Genomic DNA, 20524 nt, shown 5'->3' with positions numbered 1-20524 from the left:
AACTTAATTTAATGAAAGGTCACGGGAAATTGACCTTTTTAATTTTGATTTATTCATTTTTTTTTTTTTTGCACTATTTATAAATTTGTTATGATTAGTCCTGTTTGTTGCATTTATATAAATTAACCTCTTTTTAGCATTAATGTGTATATAAATGTATGTAATTGAAGAATTTTCAAAATAAGTGCAAATTTTCAAGTTGTGCGGAAGATTAATTAAATTTTTGTAATTTTTCAAATTAATATTGCTCATAATACAATAAAAGTTCGTTATAACAACAGCTCACAACCACAAGAAAAGTTCTCGCTGTAACGTAGTTCTCATTATAAACGAATTTTCACGTTTCGCTCTGTAAGGACATAAAATTATTGAAAATTGCTGCTTTATCTGCATTGGGACGTCTTTGAGATCATTTCGTTCTAATATTAACGATTGAACGGAACTCTAGTCATGTGAAATTGATTTTCGATCTCAAATCAGTTGATTCTCTAAGAGTATAAGACGTTTTCCATAGAATTTCGTATCATCAAAGCGGTTTAGATGACCAACTGAACAATTAAAAGTCTGAACTTATTACATTCATGCTCACTTCCATGGATTTATGGATCAGGCAACATCGTCTATCGAATCGGAAATTCGACATTTTCAAATAGTTTGGTTGCTCAACTCCAAGGACCTTCTAGCTACATGGACCATACCCGAAGCCCGGGTGCTTTATTTGCTTGTCATTTCTTTTTTTTCAAGTAAAAAGAAGTAAAATCTCAGGAGAAAAATCCGCCCATTTTTGACATTATTCATGTTTTGTTACTTGTGTGCACGTGTAGTTTGCTTCTTTTTCGAGCAACTTTTTCTTTCTATTAGTGAGCAGCTACAGTACTAATAACTAGAAATTCTTAAATAAAATACATGTAGAAATCATTTGCATGAGAATGTTTTTGCAAATGAATATGCATCGAGATAAATAGAAAAGATGCATTTAAAAAAGCATTTGCGTTTTTTGCTTGGTTATTTGTTCTTTTAGCACATATTTTCTCAGTTTTAGTTCATATTTAGCCATTTTTTTTAAGTGGAAAATTCGGGCTCTAATTACAGGCGAATCCCGTTTTAACGAATACCGTTACAGCGAAAATATCGTTTTAACGAATGGTTTTCTAATCCCTCTAATAAGTATACATAGGAACAATGCAAACAATCTGAAATTTCTTTATAATGAAGTGTTTTCTCCGGTTTCTTGGAGTTCGTTATAACAGGATATTCGACTGTATAACAATCATTTAATGTATTGTTATCAAAGTGAATGGGACAAGGGCGTAGCCAGAAATTTCGTTCGGCAGGGGGGACCAAAGTGACAGAACAATAGATTTGGTCATCTTTTTCCCCTTTTTTCGGTCATTTTCTCACATTTCGGACGAGGGGACCAGACACCCAAGTCTTCCTCTTCGCTACGCCCTTGGAATGGGATTACCCCTGAGCATGAGCGTACCCAAGAAAACCAATCTATTCGGGGGGGGGGGGGGGGACACGGAATTTCTTTCAGAGAATTTTTGAGTTGGTGCCAATTTCCCAAAAGCATTTAATTAACAAAAATTTATTTGATTGTTGGGGGCGTAGCCTTTGCCCTTGAGCCCCATTCTAGTTTGATCACGGTCCAAGTAAAAATATACTTTCATTCTCTCTCTCTCATTGAAACGAGCACAACTCCGGTCTATCGCCATAGGCAATTTATTCAGATCTAGTCATGCCGTAAATCTGAGTATATCCTCCCAGGATTCCCCCAGATCTCATGAATCCCGAAATCCCCTGGGCGGGGTCATGAAAATGACTATATACAAAAAATATATTCAGAACAGTATATGCATCTTTATTTATTCCAGGGTTGGACAAACCCCAAGTGCCAGGTCACCATGGTGACTGGAAAATCTGTATTCGCGCCTAAAATTTTGTATATGTGATTGCTAAATCAGAATCTAGTGATGGCTCAAAATTTTCCGATTTCATAATTGTCTTCCAACATGGAAAGGAGCAGAGCCACAACTAGAGAAAGCAGGTAGGTCTGGTGCTCCGGACGCTGGACCAGAATGTGAGTCGAATTCACCCTTTAACTGCTTCTTCTACATGCAAGGGACGCCGAAATTCCGAATTGCCCCAGGTGACAAAGTATCTAGTTGCGGCCCTGGGAAGGGGTCATCAATTCCCAGAAAGGTTGAAAAAAGATTATTTAAGATACTTCTCTCGTGAAAAAACCATGCTTGGCTCTTACAAAATTTGGCTGGTGCCTAGATTTTTTAATGATTTTTATCGAGCCCTGTATTTATTTATATTTTATGATACAGTGTATATTTCCCCCAAAATCAAATTACATGTCACTTATTTAAGATTTATTTTGCTCTCATATATTGAGTCATATATCAGGTTTTAAATTAGAAAAATAATAATTTTTTTAGTTGCATAAATTTCTTATTAAAAACTCGATTCAAATATTGTCACTTTTACAAGTATGCAAGCCAAATGGAGTTTAAATTTTTCTTAAATAAATTTTAAATATGATTGAAAAAAATAAAACATGGTAAGTTTTATTAATTTATTGATATGTCTAACAGAAAAAAAAGTATTTTATACTACGCTTTATTGATTATAAGTATTAGAGGGCTGCAAAATCTAGATTGTTTTTGAAGATTCTGAATAAATTATCATTAAAGAAAATGTTTAAAATGCATGAATTTATCAAAAATGTGTAGCTATATTTAATATTGCTTACTTTTTCTGTCAGGAAACTGTGCGGAATCACGAGGAACTTTTCCGTTTTCTTGTAATACAACATGTTTTACTAACAGAAGGTTATAATGTACGTGCACAACCGAATGTGGTCCACACAAACCATAAAATACTGTGGAACTGTCTATCTCAACATTTGTGGGGGTTTTTTTTTCAGGGGAAAAACAAGGAGTTTACTTCAAGTGGCTCCAAACACAGCTATTCTTATTTTGCAGAATCGCAAACCTCGTCTAGATTTTTCTTCACCACCGTAATTTCTTTATATTCCAATTAGGATCATCTATGTCGGCGTCCTTCACGGATGGCCATCCATTAAGCACAAAAGCTTTTAAAGCCTTGACCGGCGGCGTCAAGAAGAATGTAGTTTTCAGGATCAGAAGGGGGGTCCCCATATGGACGGATGCCTCCAGGTGACATATTCCCCACATAAGCGACACGCTATACACTCCCCGTCCTTCTAATTAGGAAATGGTGATTGTATTCAGTAAACCTGCATTGAAGCAGCCGAAACTGAACCCTATTGAAATGCTCTTTGTCAGCTGCAGAAGGTGCGGCCCCTTTATCATGGAAAAAAAAAAATACATGGAATAAAAAGTCCGCCAAAGCTCCCAGGCTAGAAGCCCTTCTCCAGTATGTGGGAGTCCATGGCCGTGCTTATAGCTCGCTGAGTGCCCCCCCCCCCCGGGAAACACGCCACTAGATGCCACAGACGGGCTGTAACTAGGAGTGAAGATCATTTTATTGTCGGGAAAGGGGGGGGGGAAGCATCGAAATACCTCCTTGAGATCGACTGTGATGCCGCAAGATATTTAAAATTTCTAACAGTGCTGCGAACGTAAACAGGGCATGTAAAACCCCCTCTTTGCGGTCACCGGCTGGACAAATAGAAATTCGTCCGTAAAAAAGAATTGATCGGGAAAGGAGGAACCCTATTAAAACCTTGAGAATAATTCTTCATTTTGAAATAAACACAATTTTTCGAATAACATAAGTAAGAAATACTACATCCTTTTTGGAAAAATTCCCCAATTTAATTTGCAATGGAACATAGAAAAATTTACAGTATTTTCCGATAAATAGAGGTCGCATCCTGTAAAATGGCCGGAAAAAAGTGTTTGTGGAAAAATCGCCACTTTTTTTTTTACATGTCACAGCTTCGTATAAAGGCCCAAATTCACTGTACTGACGTGACGTGATTATTCCGAGTCTAGGTGTGGAAAACGTATCCATGCGATTTTTTTGGGGGGGGAGAGGGGAAGATTGAGCCAGCTCTCCGAAATTAATAAGAGGGGGGGGGGGGAGTCTCGATCCCATTGGCTTAAAACAAGTTACGACAGGTAATACAAGTTACGACTTAATGCACTTAACATACGACTTAATACAAGTTACGCTTACGACAGGTCCAAGCACTTCCCTGTGAAAAATCGGGGTCCTCGCGAAAGATCTGTCCAACGGCGACAGGATCATTTTAGTCGTGGAGGGAGGGAAGAGTATGTAATTTTTTCATCCTCTCCCCACTAAAAAAAAACGATCGAAACGATATTTCTCGTCTTCCACCCCCCCCCCCCCAGAATTAGCAGTCCCCACAAGAATTCCGCCTGTGAAAACTGCCTTCTTCCCCAGTTCCGGCCCTGGCTACCTAAGTGTTGGAGTACTGGAAACAGGGCTGGGGGGGAGGGGTCGAATGTCTAGGGTGCCGGACCAGAGGGGGGGGGGGACGCAAATTTCACCTTTTAACCTCTCTTCAACATTTATTGAAATACCGTATTTAAAATTTCTATATAAGAGTGCTGCTAACGTAGATAGTTTGAGAATCCCTGATTTATAAGGAGGAAATTTCATATTCCTAGTATTAGAATGCAATGGTACCCGACTCAGGGGGCTTTGAAATTTTCCATTCATTTCTTATTTTCTTTTTTTTTGTGTGTTAATTTTATTTTACTATTATTTATTTGATTCCCCTCAAAGGCACCGGAACCTAGGAGTGGAGGATATTTGAGCCCAAAAAATTTTGTAAGGTGGTTGAGCCCCCCCCCCCCCAATAGTTTTTAGAAGAACAATGCAGTGCGTCCTCTGTTTCCTGCGTATGTGCTTCATTTCATCCCCGTATATAGGGGACGGCCAGCAACTTTCAGCGCTCTCTCCCCACCCAATGTTAATTTCTTCATGTCAGCGCCTCTGTTGTGAAGAACTTGTTAATAAGCTTAATCATTGTTCACTTTACCTCCTCCCACTTTTTTTCTTTTTTGTGTTGTATCATGTCCCCATCCCCAAAGGTCACACTCAACAAAAGAAGGAAGAGATGCTCTTGAGTTTACCGACAGTGCAAGCAAGAGAAAGGTTCCGCCCCCCCCCCCAAGTTATCTACACTGGTGCCTTCAGGCACCACTCTGGGAGGACGCAATTTAGGATGAATGGATGCTGGATTGATTCGGAGATAAGACTACTATTGTCACAGAACAAGTGCGTTGAGATTCTGAAGAAAAGTAAAAAAATAAAATTTCGAGCAGATGGATTTCTACTATTTAAAGAAATTTTTTGTCAAAAATTTTTTTCTGAGCCAAGTGTGAAAAACTTATCCACTCGAATTTTTGGGGGGGGGCCGAGCCGGCTCTTCTAAAATGTTGGGGGGGGGGGGAGCTCGGGCCCATGGGCCGGATACAAGTTTACGCGTATGTTCTACCCCCACCCCCAGTCAAATTTTGTTGTAAAGGGGCTTGAAAAATGTTTCGGCATCGGTCCTCAAGATCTGTTATGAATGGGCATTTAGAATGTGCTTTTTTCCCCAATATTTTTCAAAAAAACATTGGGGGGGGGGGCTAAAAGTTATTGGTCCTCCCGCATATACCAGACTCAAACGTGTACGAAGGAGAGGAAGAATGCATTGCACAATGGTTTTTTTCAGTAATTACTGGGAGGCTCAGTCCCCTTACAAAATGTATTGCGGAGAGGGGGGGGGGCTCAAATGGCCTCAGCCTCTAGGTTCTGGCACCTATTCTTTATAGAGTGTAATTTATTTCGGTTTCAATATCATTGCTTCCCAATTTTCAACCTTCCCCCTCCCCCCACCATGCATCTTTGGGCATATTTTCATGTTGGCGCCATGGCCGTCCTCCGGTCGCAGTGAACAAAAGAAGAGACACTCAGTTTTTGCCACAGGCAAAGAAGAAAGAGCCCCCTCAACACCTCAAAGAATCTTCCTCTCAGCCGTGCCTTCTGGCAGTAAGGATTGGAACCGATGGAGGGTGCAATTGGGGATTGAACGGCAGGGAAGAAATGAGATAAACGTATTGTCATGGAACAAGAAAGACAAAGACCATCCAGATTTTTTAAAAGAACTAAAATTTTGTGCAGATTGTTTCCATTAACTAATTCATAATTAGGACAACTTTTGGTTAAAAAGAAATTTTCATCATTGCAAAATGAATAAGCCATATTCATACGAATTTTTGGGGGGGCTGAGCCGCGTCTTCAAAAATGTTGGGGGGGCTCAGGCCCATGGGCCCTATAGAAGTTTACGCCTATGCTCTTGTGAACGTAGTGTAAACGAGATTCCCCGGTATTATGCTGTGGACTCGGCGATAGTTCGCGTTATGTCTTACTGTTATTCTGCAACCCTATCCTACTTGTTTATGCCGAATGGACGCTTCCCGTTGTTAAGCTGCTTATATATGATTACACTGCTGATTTATTTTTTTCTCTGTGACTGGTTTAATATTTGCAAAAGGGAATAAAGAATACATTAATCTTAATCCTCAAATCGCACTATTTGTAAAAATAAATTTTACTTATTTTTATATATGAAGAGAAATTTCAGCTGCCTAATCCAGGGATTTTCAAACCATCAAACATTGCGGGAAAAATTAGAACTGTCCACGTAGTCCACGGGCCAACAACTCTGCTGAATCCGACAAGTCACAACGGCTTGATACAGTGTACAATGGGCCAACGGGGAACCCGGTTAAGTAGGGGGGCCGAAATAACTGAAGACGTTTAATTACTTTGAAATTATTTCTTCAGTTTAAGTCAGCTTCAAAAGAAAAAAAGCAATTGCTTCCGGTAATTATATCATCATAAAAATCAGAGAATTTTTATAATTTAGAACTAATTTGCCAATTTTATAATGTAATTCATCATGAGGCACTATCAGCCTTCTGATGTAAGCACTGCATGTAGTCAGAGCCACTGCCGTCTTAACGCATGGGTCCACCAGGGCATTTCACCGGAATCTCAAGTGCAGAATGAGCCTCATGACCATATGAGACCTAGTCAAAAATTCGACATTCAGAATGTGAATATGTTAGCAGGTGTTTCCAATCATGTGGGGCCCAAAAAAAACCATAAAACCCCCTTTGCCCAGTGTAGGCCGGGAACTGGAGATTTGGAAAATTTTAGAGGAATTTTTGACAAACTTTTCATTACATGTTTAATTCATAATTTTCATTCGAAACATACTGTATTTAATTAATAATTTTCAGCATAATTTTCATTCCTTACACATTTATAATTGAACAGTTTCCCGCTAGCTCAAGGACTCGGTAGCTCGCTCGCCCACTCATTCGCCCATCCACTCACCCGTTCACTCGCTCCCCCCCCCACACGAACACTCACTCGCTCACGGACTCAGTAGCTGACTCGATCAATCCCCCCCTCACCCATTCACTCGCTCGTTCACTCTCTCACGGACGTAGCTCGCTCGATCACCCACTCATTCACTCGCTTCCTCATTCACCCGCACAAGGACTCAGTAGCACGCTCACCCACCCACCCACTCGCCCAACCACTCGTCCACTCACTCGCTCACGGAATCGGTAGCTCGCTCGGTAATTCCCTCACTCACTCTCTCGCACACTCACTCACCCGCACAAGGACTCAGTATCTCGCTAACTCACTCACCCGCACAAGGACTCAGTATCTCGCTCACTCACTCACTCGATCAATCCCGCACTCACCCACTCACCTATTCAATCGTTCGTTCACTCTCTCACTCGATCAATCCCGCACTCACCTATTCAATCGTTCGTTCACTCTCTCACGAACTCAGTAGCTCGCTCGATCACCCGCCCAATCACTTGCTTCCTCACTTACCCGCGCAAAGACTCAGTAGCTAGCTCACCCACCCACTCGCCCACTCACTCGCTCACGGACTCGGTAGCTCGCTCGGTCATTCCCTCACTCACCCAGTCACCCACTTACTCGCTCGGACACAGTAGCTCGCTCAACCACTCACTCGATCACTCGCCTGCTATCCCATTCACTCGATCACTCGCCTGCTAACCCATTCACTCGATCACTCGCCTGCTAAACCATTCACTCGATCACTCGCCTGCTAACCCATTCACTCGCTCGCTCGCGGACTCAGTACCTCACTCGATCAATCGCGCCCAATCACTCGCTTCCTCACTCACCCACACAGACTCGGTAGCTCGCTCACCCACCCACTCATTCGCTCACGGACTCGGCAGCTCGCCCGGTCATTCCCTCACTCACCCACTCACACGCTCATCCAGTCGCCCACTCATTCTTCCACTCACCCGCTCACGGACTCAGTAGCTCGATCGCCCACTCACTCGATCACTTTACTGCTCACCCACTCTCACCATTTCACTCACTCCCCCCCCCACTCACACATGGGACTCAGTAGCTCGCTCGCCCACTCATTGTTCGTATCTCCCACTCACTCACCCGCTCACGGACTCAGTAGCTCACTCACTCACCCGCTCGCTCACTTACTCCCCAAACAACTCGCAGACTCACTCGCTCGCTTACTCGCCAAGCCAATAGCCCACTCACTCGCTCCCTCACTCACCCACTCATGGACTCAGTAGCTCGCTCGCCCACTCACCCATTCACTCACCCATTCACTCACTCACTCACTCGCCCACTCACCCGTTCACTCACTCAATCACTCGCCCACTCACTGAGTCACTCGCCCACTCACTGAGTCACTCGCCTTCCCAGTCGGTCACTCACTCACTCACCCACTCACTCACCCGCTCACCCACACACTCAGTCACTCACCTCCTCAAACGGTAGCTTGCTCACTTACCTTATCGCCCACTTACTCGCTCCCTCACCGGAGGCGCCGACGTGGAGAGGCTGAAAATTGCTGATCGTCCCGTATATACGGGCCTCAAGCGCGTACGCAGGAGGAGGATGGTGCATTTCATTGTTTTTCGGAAATTATTGGGGACCTCGAATGGCCTCATCCCTAGGAAATTTCTTCGCAATAACTAAATTTCGTTATAAACGAATTCCAGGTTTTTTGCATTGTTCCTATGTAAAGTTGTCTGGGGGATTAGAAAAGTGTTCGTCAAAATGAGATTTTCGCTGTAACAGTATTCGTTAAAACGAGATTCGACTGTAATATCTCTACTTTCCCCCCAATGTAACATACTTTTTCAAATGTTTTTATATGTTTTTTCGAACTTCCAAAAAGTTGCATATACTGTCCAGTACACTTATAACATAACCCGCATATAGCATAAACAGTAGATATAACATAGGTAGTGTAATCCTTAGAATTTGGCCCCATTCATATCGGACCAGAATTGAACGTTTTCGTCCGTTCCTAGCCTTTACAGGCCGTCTTCCAACCTACAAATTGCCTGGGATTTACATATGAAGGAAAAGACAAGACTTACGTGTCAGTAGTATAGTGAGTGTATGTGTAGAGAGAAATAAATTTACAGATCCCATAAGGGATCTGCATATTTACTGATCATTCATGTTGGGAACCACTGCTCTAAAGGAATGTTTACATTCATTTAAAAGTAATGCAAATCGTCGACGAAATCGCTGATTGATTTCTTAAATTGTTTATAAATGGCCATTACATGTATTGTGAACTACCGGTGCAGTATAATGCAAACAAAATTCTCAGTCATTAATTGCAAGAATGGAATTGATAATTACGATCAACATCAAATTGTTGAACCAAGGATTATTGCGGCAAAAATGGTTGATCGATGATTTGTTGAACGTCAACAATGAATCCATACTCTTATAAAAGAGGAATGCATAACGTATACTTTCAATCGATCGGCTTAGCCGTTAAGCGGCTTTTGGGACGTGGCAACTTCAGTAATTAGTAACCAAATTACTTAAAAGTAATATAACAGAACTTCATCAATACAGCAACGGCGACTTGGGTTTATATGTTCCCTCGGCTTCAAAGGGGGTAGCTTCATGAGGTTGGCAGAAAACCTGATGAACCTGCCGGTCCTGGATGGAGGTTGGATCACATCTGTTATGCCATGTCATTACGCGGTCATGTCATTACAATCAACCTGACTAGAAGGTGGGATTTTAGGTTTGTAGGTACTCTCGTGATGGAAATGGACCATCTTTGCCTCCCAGATGCGGTATCCCGACTTCGCCTAATCAAGCGACGGAATGATTATAATATGTTCCCACCTGCGTTTCATTTCTTGATTGAGAGTTTAAATGGGAGTTGTGATGAATTCCGCGTATAAACCGATCGATTCGATTCATATTCAGACAACAACGAATATGAACGACAATTCTGAATAAAAAAAATGATGAAAACATTAGCACATATAACACTGAGCAAAAAACTTTTGACAAAGTTTCTTCGTCCGAAAACAAAAATGTCAATTTCTTATGTAATTCCGTGTACTGAGCACGAATTTTACTATACCACGGCTTTTTCTGAAATTTCACATTTAATTCATGTGCAATAACACAATACAACGCATTGAAACATATATATGTATATGTGTGTATATATATATATATAGAAAACAAAATAACTATACAGAAACTTCACCAACGTCAGCAATTCTAATTCGGAGTTGATCCTCATAGAGAAAGATGAACCTTGCTTATAGTATGGATGAAAGTGACACGATCTTGAAATAATGACATATTTTTCGTCGTTTTATGAGTTTGATACCTAACGATGGAAAAAAAAATGATTTTAAGAAGTTTGGGGGCTCCTGCGTGCTCCTAATCAACATGACCCGTACGCGGAACATTATGCCCACTGTATTTTCCCGTAATTTTGCCCTTTGAGACTTTCCATTACAAAATGTTCGCAGTTGAATGTCACAACATGGAATATTGTTCGCAGATACGGTGTCCGTACAAAGCGAAAGATATAAAATTCATCGAAAAGGTCCAGAAGTCCTCAATGGCTCATTCATATTCTATATATTTTTACCTCTTTTATAACATACCCTGTTTAAAAGTACACTGTGGATATAATAAACCAAAAGAATGGTCTTAACCAAAAAAATAATCCTGATACTGTCGAATCCCGTTTTAAGGAAAACTTTTCTAATCCCCCAAATAAGTTCACATAGGACCAATGATAGGTAACCTAGAATTCCTTAAAAACGAAATTTCGTTTTAACGAAGTGATTCCTCCGGTCTCTTGGCGCTCGTTATAACGGGATTCGACTGTATGACATACTGCAAAAAGGCCCTAGAAAAATAGTCAAAAAACAGACACTTTTGTTCATTTATTTGGGTGATATTTTGGCCGTTTTCCCACAAAAAGACCTAAATTTTTTTTCAATAATTTAACACATTGCCAGAATACATTTCTGATAGAAATGTAACAGAATACATTGCCAGTTACAGTTCTGATCAAAAGATGGCATCAAATAACTTTAACTTTAACCGTCATCTTTCGAGGAAAAATGTAACTATTTCAGCAATAAAAGTTGACAATTAATAAAATCCTGTCTTTCTGCGTAAAACTGTATCGTCTAATGCTTTTCGAATTATTGAATTTTTACTTGTTTTTATTACTTTGTGGTATTTTTATTGGTGACGGTGATGGCAGAACAATTGTTGCAAATCAACTCGGTCACTTCAAAAGCTATGCTAATGCAAGCGTGTTGGTGTGTGACGTGTATATCAAATTCATAAACATCAGTGGAGGGCTTTTTTTTTCTTCTGAATTTTTAAATTGCACGGACTCACGATGCGAGGATCCGGGTTCGAACCCCACAGTGGTGCTCGGCTGAAGTTGGTTTTCTGTGGTTCCCAACTTCAAGGCGCGAATGCGAGCCGATCTCCCCGTTAAAAAGTCTCGCCACAGAGAGCAACAGTCCTACAACGCACACACGTACTGGGCAAAATTACGAGTTTCCACTTCAAAAAGTGCAAATTGCGAAGATTTCGTGAAAAAGTTGTAAAAAAAAAATTTAGCATTTATTCGTCAGAATTGGCAAATTTCGCATTTATAGCGGTCACTTCGGAAATTAGAAATTTATGTGTATCCCCTTATTATATTATATAATTATTTTCATAACTAATTTTTGTAGCGTCAACTAAAAACCGCTTAGCGAGTTAATTTCACCAAAAGCTTCGCCCCTCGTGACGTCTTGGTATCGTATAACCAATCACCTGCGTGCTAACGCTTCCTGTGTTACTAAGAGAGTAGGGATTGTAATTACGCCCCCGGGGCCACTACAAGTTACGTTACAGCCATTTAGCGATGAATTCGTGAACTTGCAGACGAATTTCTACATATCAAAATGACGATAGGTTCTTGGTTTTGGACGTCTCCTTGTGCCCTAATGAAATAACTGAACTTGCTATTGAGTTCAGTTTGCGGGCTGTGCTCGTAGGGAACCGTACTAAACGAAAACTTCTGCTGTCGTCTGCTATATCCTAGGTTGTTTGCTTCAGATGTTTCCTTATGCCCCGAAGGTCAGCCGTTCAGTTCAGTTTGTGGGCTTCACTCGTAAGGAACTGTATTGAATGTTGTCGTCTGCTTTGTTCTAGGTTCTATGTTTTGAAGGTTTCCTTATGCTCCGAAAAACGAACAGAACTGGCCATTCAGTTAAATTAGTTAACAGTACCGAATGAAAATTTCTGCTTCTCGATCCTGATTTTGTTATCACCGCTTGAGTCGTCTTTAATTTCTAACCTAGATAGCAGGACTTCCAATATGAATCAAACTTAAAATGACCATACGTCCCGTATCTTCCGGGACAGTCCCGGTATTTTCTATTTTTTTTGCCCATCCCGACATTTTAGCAAAAGCGACCCGGTTTTTTCCGTATTTTACACGAAGCCTACTTGAATATTTATTCTTTATTGAAGTCAAAGATTGAAATTATTTTCCAACTCATAAATTATGTTATCATAATTACAACTATAAATGAGAATATTAATCTCCCACATTTGTCTTGGTTAAACGTTTTTTTTTTTTCGTGGAATTCATTTTAATCCACTGCAATTTGCAGTAATGCTTCATTTCCCACCATTGTGATTTTTTCGCAACTTCAGCAATATTTGGCAACTTTGTTCGGTTTTGGCAATAATTGCAATGTCCCGTATTTGGAATCACAATTTCCCGTATTTCTCTCGAGGAAATATGGTCAGCCTAATCAAACTGTGGAAATTCTAGTTCCACGCTCTATTAAAGGGACCAAGTAAGCTCAAACAAACCGTGGCTTCCCATGCTTTCCTATGAGAAACATCCCCGTTTTGAAAAAACTTTTCACTTCAGGAACTCAATTTTTTTTTTCTCAAATTCTGTGGATATATTTATACAATTGAACGAGAGCTTTGACAATTTTAATTGTTATACTTTTCGATTATTAATTTCAATAACATGGAAGCTTTTGCGAAAATAAGCAAAATTTACCCATATCTTGTGCCACAAAATTTCTTCTCGGCATTTTAATTTTAAAATAATTATGCCAAAGCATGTAACACCTCAGTGCTGAGAGAAAGACAATGTTTAAAGACACTTGAACATCGGTGTTTGAAAAAATCTGACTTTTTTCGCGAAAAACATTATATATGCAAAACATCATCATATATAATGGCTTTCAGCTGTTTATATTAAAATATTGTAGAAATATTTCCAGTCCAGGCTAGAACAAAAACTCGAACACAAACAATTTTAGATTTCAAATTCAATTCGAAATTGTGTTTTTTTTTGTCAAATTTTCGTACACATACCACTTTAAAAGCAAAGTAATAGGTACAAAATGAAGAGGAAAAAGAAAAACAGCCCAAGTGATTATTTTCCTAAATACTATAGGCCAGAGAGATGACTTATCGCGGCTCGTGAAAAAAGTTTCTTATTTTTAATACTTTTTTTCTCAATACTACATCTACATACCGGAAGGTTTGGATGTACGGCATATATTTCAGTAATACGTATTCAAGAATATGAGAGTGGAGCGGAGGAAGGGTGGCGAAATTTGTACAGCCTACAGGCAGCAAAACCATAAATACACAGTGGTGGAGGACGCTCGAGCACTTCCAGTACTTTGAGGCACGGGGACGGCAAAATGCTGTTTACCCCGCTGAATCATGTTTGCCCCGGGTGGTAAAAATCCTAGCTACGGCAGTGCTGTGTTAACGCATGGGCCTACCCTGGCATGGCCCAGGGGCCTCAGAAAAATGAGAAACAGTTGAATTTTTCAAGATTTTGCCAGGAAGGGCCCCAGTGAAATCACTTGGCCCGGGACCCCATAATGCTCTTAAGACGGCCCCGAGCTACGGTCTTGTCAGAAGGTGCTCGAGCACCTCAGAATTGATTCAGAAATCAAAATTATTCATGTAAAGCTTAAGACGAGCGCCCACGGGCCCTGAAACACTTTCGAAATGTCCCGGATCTATCATAACGATGAACGAAACGAAAATGCAAAATAAACAGTTAAAAGAAAAAATTTATGAAAATTTCATTTTAGCATATTATTTATTGCATATTATTTTAATTAATCATATTCCCATAGACATAAATGGGATGCATCGAATTTTTAAAATAAATTGAAGGCACTGAACTAAAAACTTATGACGAGTTGAGAGGGAAAAATGATCTTCCCCTTTCAAAAATAAATTAAAAATATAAAAACCCCTTATACAAGGATAAAGTTTTATCTTTCCCCTTTATTGGATCATGTAGACCAGTGGTTCTCAACCGGGGGCCATATGGCCTCGGGGGGGGGGGCCACGGATGAAAATCTGGCAAAAGGGGAGCCACGGCTACTGATACGGGGGCCACGAAGAAGTTTGTGGAATTAAATTTTTTTAGTCACTGTGACTAAAAAAAAATTTAATTTCAAACAAAAAATGCATAAAATATATTTTTCGCAATTTTTCCGCTATTCAAGTAACATTAACATGAGGGGGGAAATAAAAAAAAGCGCGTTGCATGTAATCTCGGTGGGTTTACGACTTGGGGGTGACGGTAGGCCCTGACAAAAACTATAGAAGAGGTTTAAAGCAAAATGGAGTAACTGTAAAGACAGAAAATTGTGTGCGTTTGAAGACTTTTCATTCAAAGAGGGCTTCCATAAAGAAAGCAGACAAAGATTTCTTGGCCATTCATTGACATTCTTTTGAGTGCTGGTAGTAAATGCAATCCAAGAAGTAAATGGGTGAAAAGTGAAAGCTTTTAAAAAACCCTCATCGTTTTTATGCAATTACAGACGGATAGCCATCTAGTTTATCACAAAGCTATCTTCAACCGGCACTAAGTGGTCTGATCATTGATCATTTTTGGCGCACGACGAGGGCTAATTAGACCCCGGGACCTACAATTTATTGACGATTCCGAACGGCAGGCTTGTTTCTTATACTCATCGAGAGGTTGGTGCGCTAACCCCTCGATGGGGGACTCAGCAATTTTGTGCTGCGCTCAAGTTGTCATTTTTTGTTGTACCCCCTATGTCAGGAAAGTTTTCTGACAAGGACGAACCGGGTATCGAACTCGCGACGCCTCTAAACCTGAGTGGTCTGATGGGGAATATATTTATAAAAATCGAATAAGGAATGATTGCTCTGGGGTATTTTTCTATGAATTTTTGGGGAGGTGTGTGCCAACCCATTGCCTCCACTGAAAAGAAATAAAGTCGAATTCAGTTATAACGAACTCCATCCAAGAGACCAAATCATACATGAGGAAAAATACCCGCGAAATTAAATTTTTTAAAACTACATTGCTGTATAACTTAAGAAACTGTAATTGCATAAATTTGCTTTTGTGTCTCAAACGCAAGTGTTCTTATGTCATTCCTTTCAATTTAACAGGAAAAACGTGATTTTAAACATATTTAAGACGATCTTAACGTCATTTGGTTTGCTGATTGGTTTCTATATGCAATCCAAGCAGATAATGTATTGGGACTTAGTAGGACTAAGATTCACACCACATCTTTAAAGTTTTTTTAATCTATACTGTAATGCTTCCTATTAACTGCCCTACTACGTAAGCCTGCTGCTGGCCTGCAACATCCCAAATAATTTCAATGCAATTTTCCTATACTGCAAGAACAATGTTGTGGACATTAGAAAAGAAAATTCTAAAATGGCGTATGACCACATTTAAAGCAATTTAAATCCGTTTATTTGAGAGTCAGGGCATCTGCTGATTTTTCAGAAACGTGTAATAAATTATCACGTAAGTCTTCACTTTGAAATGTCCACAACCGACCGGCTCAATGCGTATCTTTATATCACTCAACCTAAAATTTGTGGTTTTAGTGTTCATAATACGCATGCAAAACCAATTCAGCGACGCATTTTTCACAATCTGCAAAAACCTCGTGGATTTGATAGTTGGAAATGATGTCTAAAGGCCAAAGATTTGGAGTTCGAGTCAAAATGAAAATGTCAAATAATTGAAATTATGTACTTCGTATAAATGAAATATTTTAATATTGAAAGCTATAGAGATTAATCGTGACCGTAGTCAAACGTCTCATAAATGTGAAATTCTGTCATAAAACTGAGAGTGAGGCCCGAATCCCCTTGCGCACAAGTGGAATTTCATGGCATTTACGCACAACAGAGCCCCTCTTAGCCATTTTTCTTTTTTTCTCCCCACCCTTTCTTCCTTTTGTTTCCTTCCGAAATTTATAAAAGTAAAATGACATAATCACTATAAAAAGGACAGTTTTCAGATCAAATTGCAAAAGTTCAATTACTTTAATGGAAAAATATCAGATTTTTTTTTTTGGTGGGAATACAGTCAACCCCCATTATAATGAACTCCAAGAGACCGGAGTGATAAAGAAATTTCGTTACAAAAGAATTTCAGATTTTTATATTGTTCCTATGTAAACTTATCCGGGGCATTAGAAAAGTTTTCGTTAAAACGATATTTTTTTTCCGTTATAACGGTATTCGTTAAAACGAGAGTCGACTGTATTTCGTCTCAAACTATTTTTTTACGTGTATATGCAGACTGCATGGGTAACATGGCGTATGGCACCACTTGCGAGCCGTTAGTCTTAAAGACATACCCAACTAGAAAAAGTATTCAAATCACGTGCCCAACTCAGATATGTCATTCATGTTGTAAGGGGGTTGTATAGTTATAAAATAAAAAAAACAACAACTTTTTATACCATCCCCGTGTGCCTAAGAACCCAATTAAGAAAATGTTGCTCTGTCTTTTCCGATGGCAACTAAAATAATTTCACGTTTCAAAGTGCAATATTCACCGAGATATGCGAATTCGAAAAATTGAGGAAATTTGGGGGAGAAAAAAACAGCATTAAATGCGGGTAGAATGGTTTCCTCGCATTTAATGATTTTTTTTTTCCCAACTTTCTTCGAATATCTCAGTGAATATTGCACTTAGAAACGATGGATTTTTTTTGTTGAAGACCGGGAAACAACTTTCCAATTGGGTTTTGGGGCAGAGGGTGTCCACATAAAAAGTTAATATTTTTATTTTAATAACTATGTAACCCCTGGCAACATGAATCAAATATCTGAGTACTACACATTATTCAGGTACTTTTTCCAATTGGAAGTATGCCTCTAGGACCAATGGTTCGCCAGTAAAATGCCATATGCCCCGTTACCTATGCGCCTTGTATATTAAATATAGTACAGACTATTATGTGAAATATTGTGTTGATTTGAGCCAACTCGCACGTTGCTTCGTTCGCCTGCGAGAGAGCGGCCATATTACGAACTAAAAAGCCACTTGAAGGTAGCTTGTCACCCAACGAAATCTCAGATTTTCACCGTATCGAAATTAAAGTCAACAAACTGATAAGAGGGGGTTTCGGATTTGCTGACTTTTGATGACAGGGGGGGGGGGTTGAAGGTGGCTTACGTCATCAACCACCCCTTTTTGAAGATATGAAATATTCTAAGCTGCTGACGGAATTTTGCTGGGGGAGGGGGGGGAAAGGGGGGTCAAAAATGGCTGAAAATCTGCTTACGTAATACTTGAATAGCCCCTTATTTATATTTTCCGATGGATTTGAAATCCTGATAATCAATCATTATTATGTTCACATGAACAGTTTTGTCATTGCGTTACGCAATGACAAAACTGTTTTTTTATTCCTTGTAGCATTTGCCGCGAATTCACAATGACACTAACAATTTTAAAAGGGAATTAAAATTAATTTAATACTAGAGTACTTTAAGAAATTCATTTAAAAATATTGTTGGTGCTGCTACCTACTTTCAAAATCAGAAGTGCCTTATGTGGTGATGACGATGCTCAGGTATAAAAAACTAAATTCTTCATTCAGCTTTGCTCCTTGTAAACAAAGCTTATAAACTGACCTGAAAGATCAAACGTCCAGTCCAGTAATTTTTTCAAGATCCAAAGAGACATCCAAAACAAAGGTCCTCCACGCAAGCAGACGACAGGTAATATCGTAAAAAGTGAGTTTTTCCACACTGCACTTTATAGTAATGTGCTGCCATCTAATGTCAAATTTAAAAGTGACTCATGTGGTGATGATGAAGTTCAAAGTAAAAAAAAAAACTATATTCTTTATTCCGCTCAGTTCCTTATAAACAAAGCTCGTGAACTGAACAGGGAATTCAAACTGAAAGTTCGGTTATTTTATTTGAGCATAAGGAGACGTCCAAAACAAAGGGCCTCTTAATGAGCAGACGACAGACGGTTTGTTCGGTTCCCTACAAGCTAAGCTCACAAACAGAACTGGAAGTTCGAACTGCCAGTTCAGTAATTTTTTCCGAACACAAGGAGACGCCCAAAACAAGTAACCTGGAGAGAAGCAGACGACAGAGATTATACATTACAGGAGGGAGCATCCAGCCACCGCGACTGCAGCGACATCAAATGCAAGGAAATCGCGTGACTCGGTCAAAACAAAGTTCCCGCCTGGCAATTTTTCCAAAGAAATGTACAGTTCGGTCTCTAAATATTGGGTTTTAAAGATTTAAAAAAAGGATAGAGAAGAACATTGATCTAAAGGTGAAAAAAGATAAAATTATTTTCATTTAATACCGGAATCATTTCTTTCAAAATTTCTTGAATTTTCCTTCATTATTTTTTTAATATTCTTTCCTTAATTCTGGAATTTTATTTCCTTTATTAATTATTATTTCTTTCATTACTTCTGAAATAATTGCTTTCATCAATTCTGGATTTGTTTCTTTCATTAATGCTGAAATTATTTCTTTTATTAATGCTGAAATTATTTCTTTTATTAATGCTGAAATTATTTCTTTTATTAATGCTGAAATTATTTCTTTTATTAATGCTGAAATTATTTCTTTTATTAATGCTGAAATTATTTCTTTTATTAATGCTGAAATTATTTCTTTTATTAATGCTGAAATTATTTCTTTTATTAATGCTGAAATTATTTCTTTTATTAATGTTGAAATTATTTCTTTTATTAATGCTAAAATTATTTCTTTTATTAATGCTGGAATTATTTCTGTCATTGATTCTGAAATTATATCTCATTAATTCATTAATTCTGGAATTATCTCTAATTAATTCATTAATTCTGGAATTATCTCTTTCATTAATTCTGGAATTATCTCTTTCATTAATTTTGGAATTATCTCTGTCATTGATTCTGAAATTATAATTCATTAATTCTGGAATTATCTCTAATTAATTCATTAATTCTGGAATTATCTCTTTTTCATTAATTTTGGAATTATCTCTTTCCTTCATTCTGGAATTATCTTTCATTAATTTTATTATTATCTCTTTCATTAATTCTTTCACTAATTTTTGAATTATCCCTTACATTAATTATAGAATATTTTCTTCCATTAATGCTGAAATTATCTTTCTTTAATGCTGAAATTATAACTTTCATTAATTTTGTTATTATCTCGTCCAAGCTGAAATTATTTTTTCATTTATTGTTTTAAACTCCTATTTATGCCATAAGAAAATAACCGGAGGGGGGGGGGATCGTGTTTGTTTTCGCCGTGTCACGTGATGTTCCGACAAAAGATGTGGGGGGGGGGACAGTTCTCAGCACTGCCAAGGCGGAGACCGCTGACGTCCTACTCTTTCCGGAGGCTTGATTTATATACTGTTGGTGCTGCCATTTAATCTCGAAATTTCAGGCAACTCATGCGATGATGAAAGAGAATTCTCTTTGTTATTTTTTGGCAAGAAATTTTTTTATGATACGAAAATTTCGGTAACAAAAATTGTACATTTGCAATAATCGATTTTATGTAGAAAAAATAATTATTTCTTTCGACAAAAACATTCGGACAATATGGATGATCGAACAACTAAGTGAAAACACGGATTATGTGGTCTTCGGGTAGGGTTACCAGATTCAATTTACGAATTTTTCTGGTAGGGCCTCCAAAAAATCCTTTGGCTCGGGGCGGGCCTATGATGCTATTACGACGACCCTGCCTGTCAGCCCCACTTTTGTGGGGGTCATGGAATTCTAGTACCTGATTCCTTTACTTCTATTAATTCACATTAATTAGACAAAAACATCAATAAAAAATTCGAAAAATGATCAAAGTTATCGAATTGCAACGTATATTTGATAAA

This window comes from Pholcus phalangioides, unplaced genomic scaffold, assembly GCF_987345545.1.
Source record: "Pholcus phalangioides strain wild (caught in Gottingen) unplaced genomic scaffold, Ppha-v1.0 ptg000008l_1, whole genome shotgun sequence".
Taxonomy (NCBI): domain Eukaryota; kingdom Metazoa; phylum Arthropoda; class Arachnida; order Araneae; family Pholcidae; genus Pholcus; species Pholcus phalangioides.
This window is presented reverse-complemented; position numbering follows the sequence as displayed.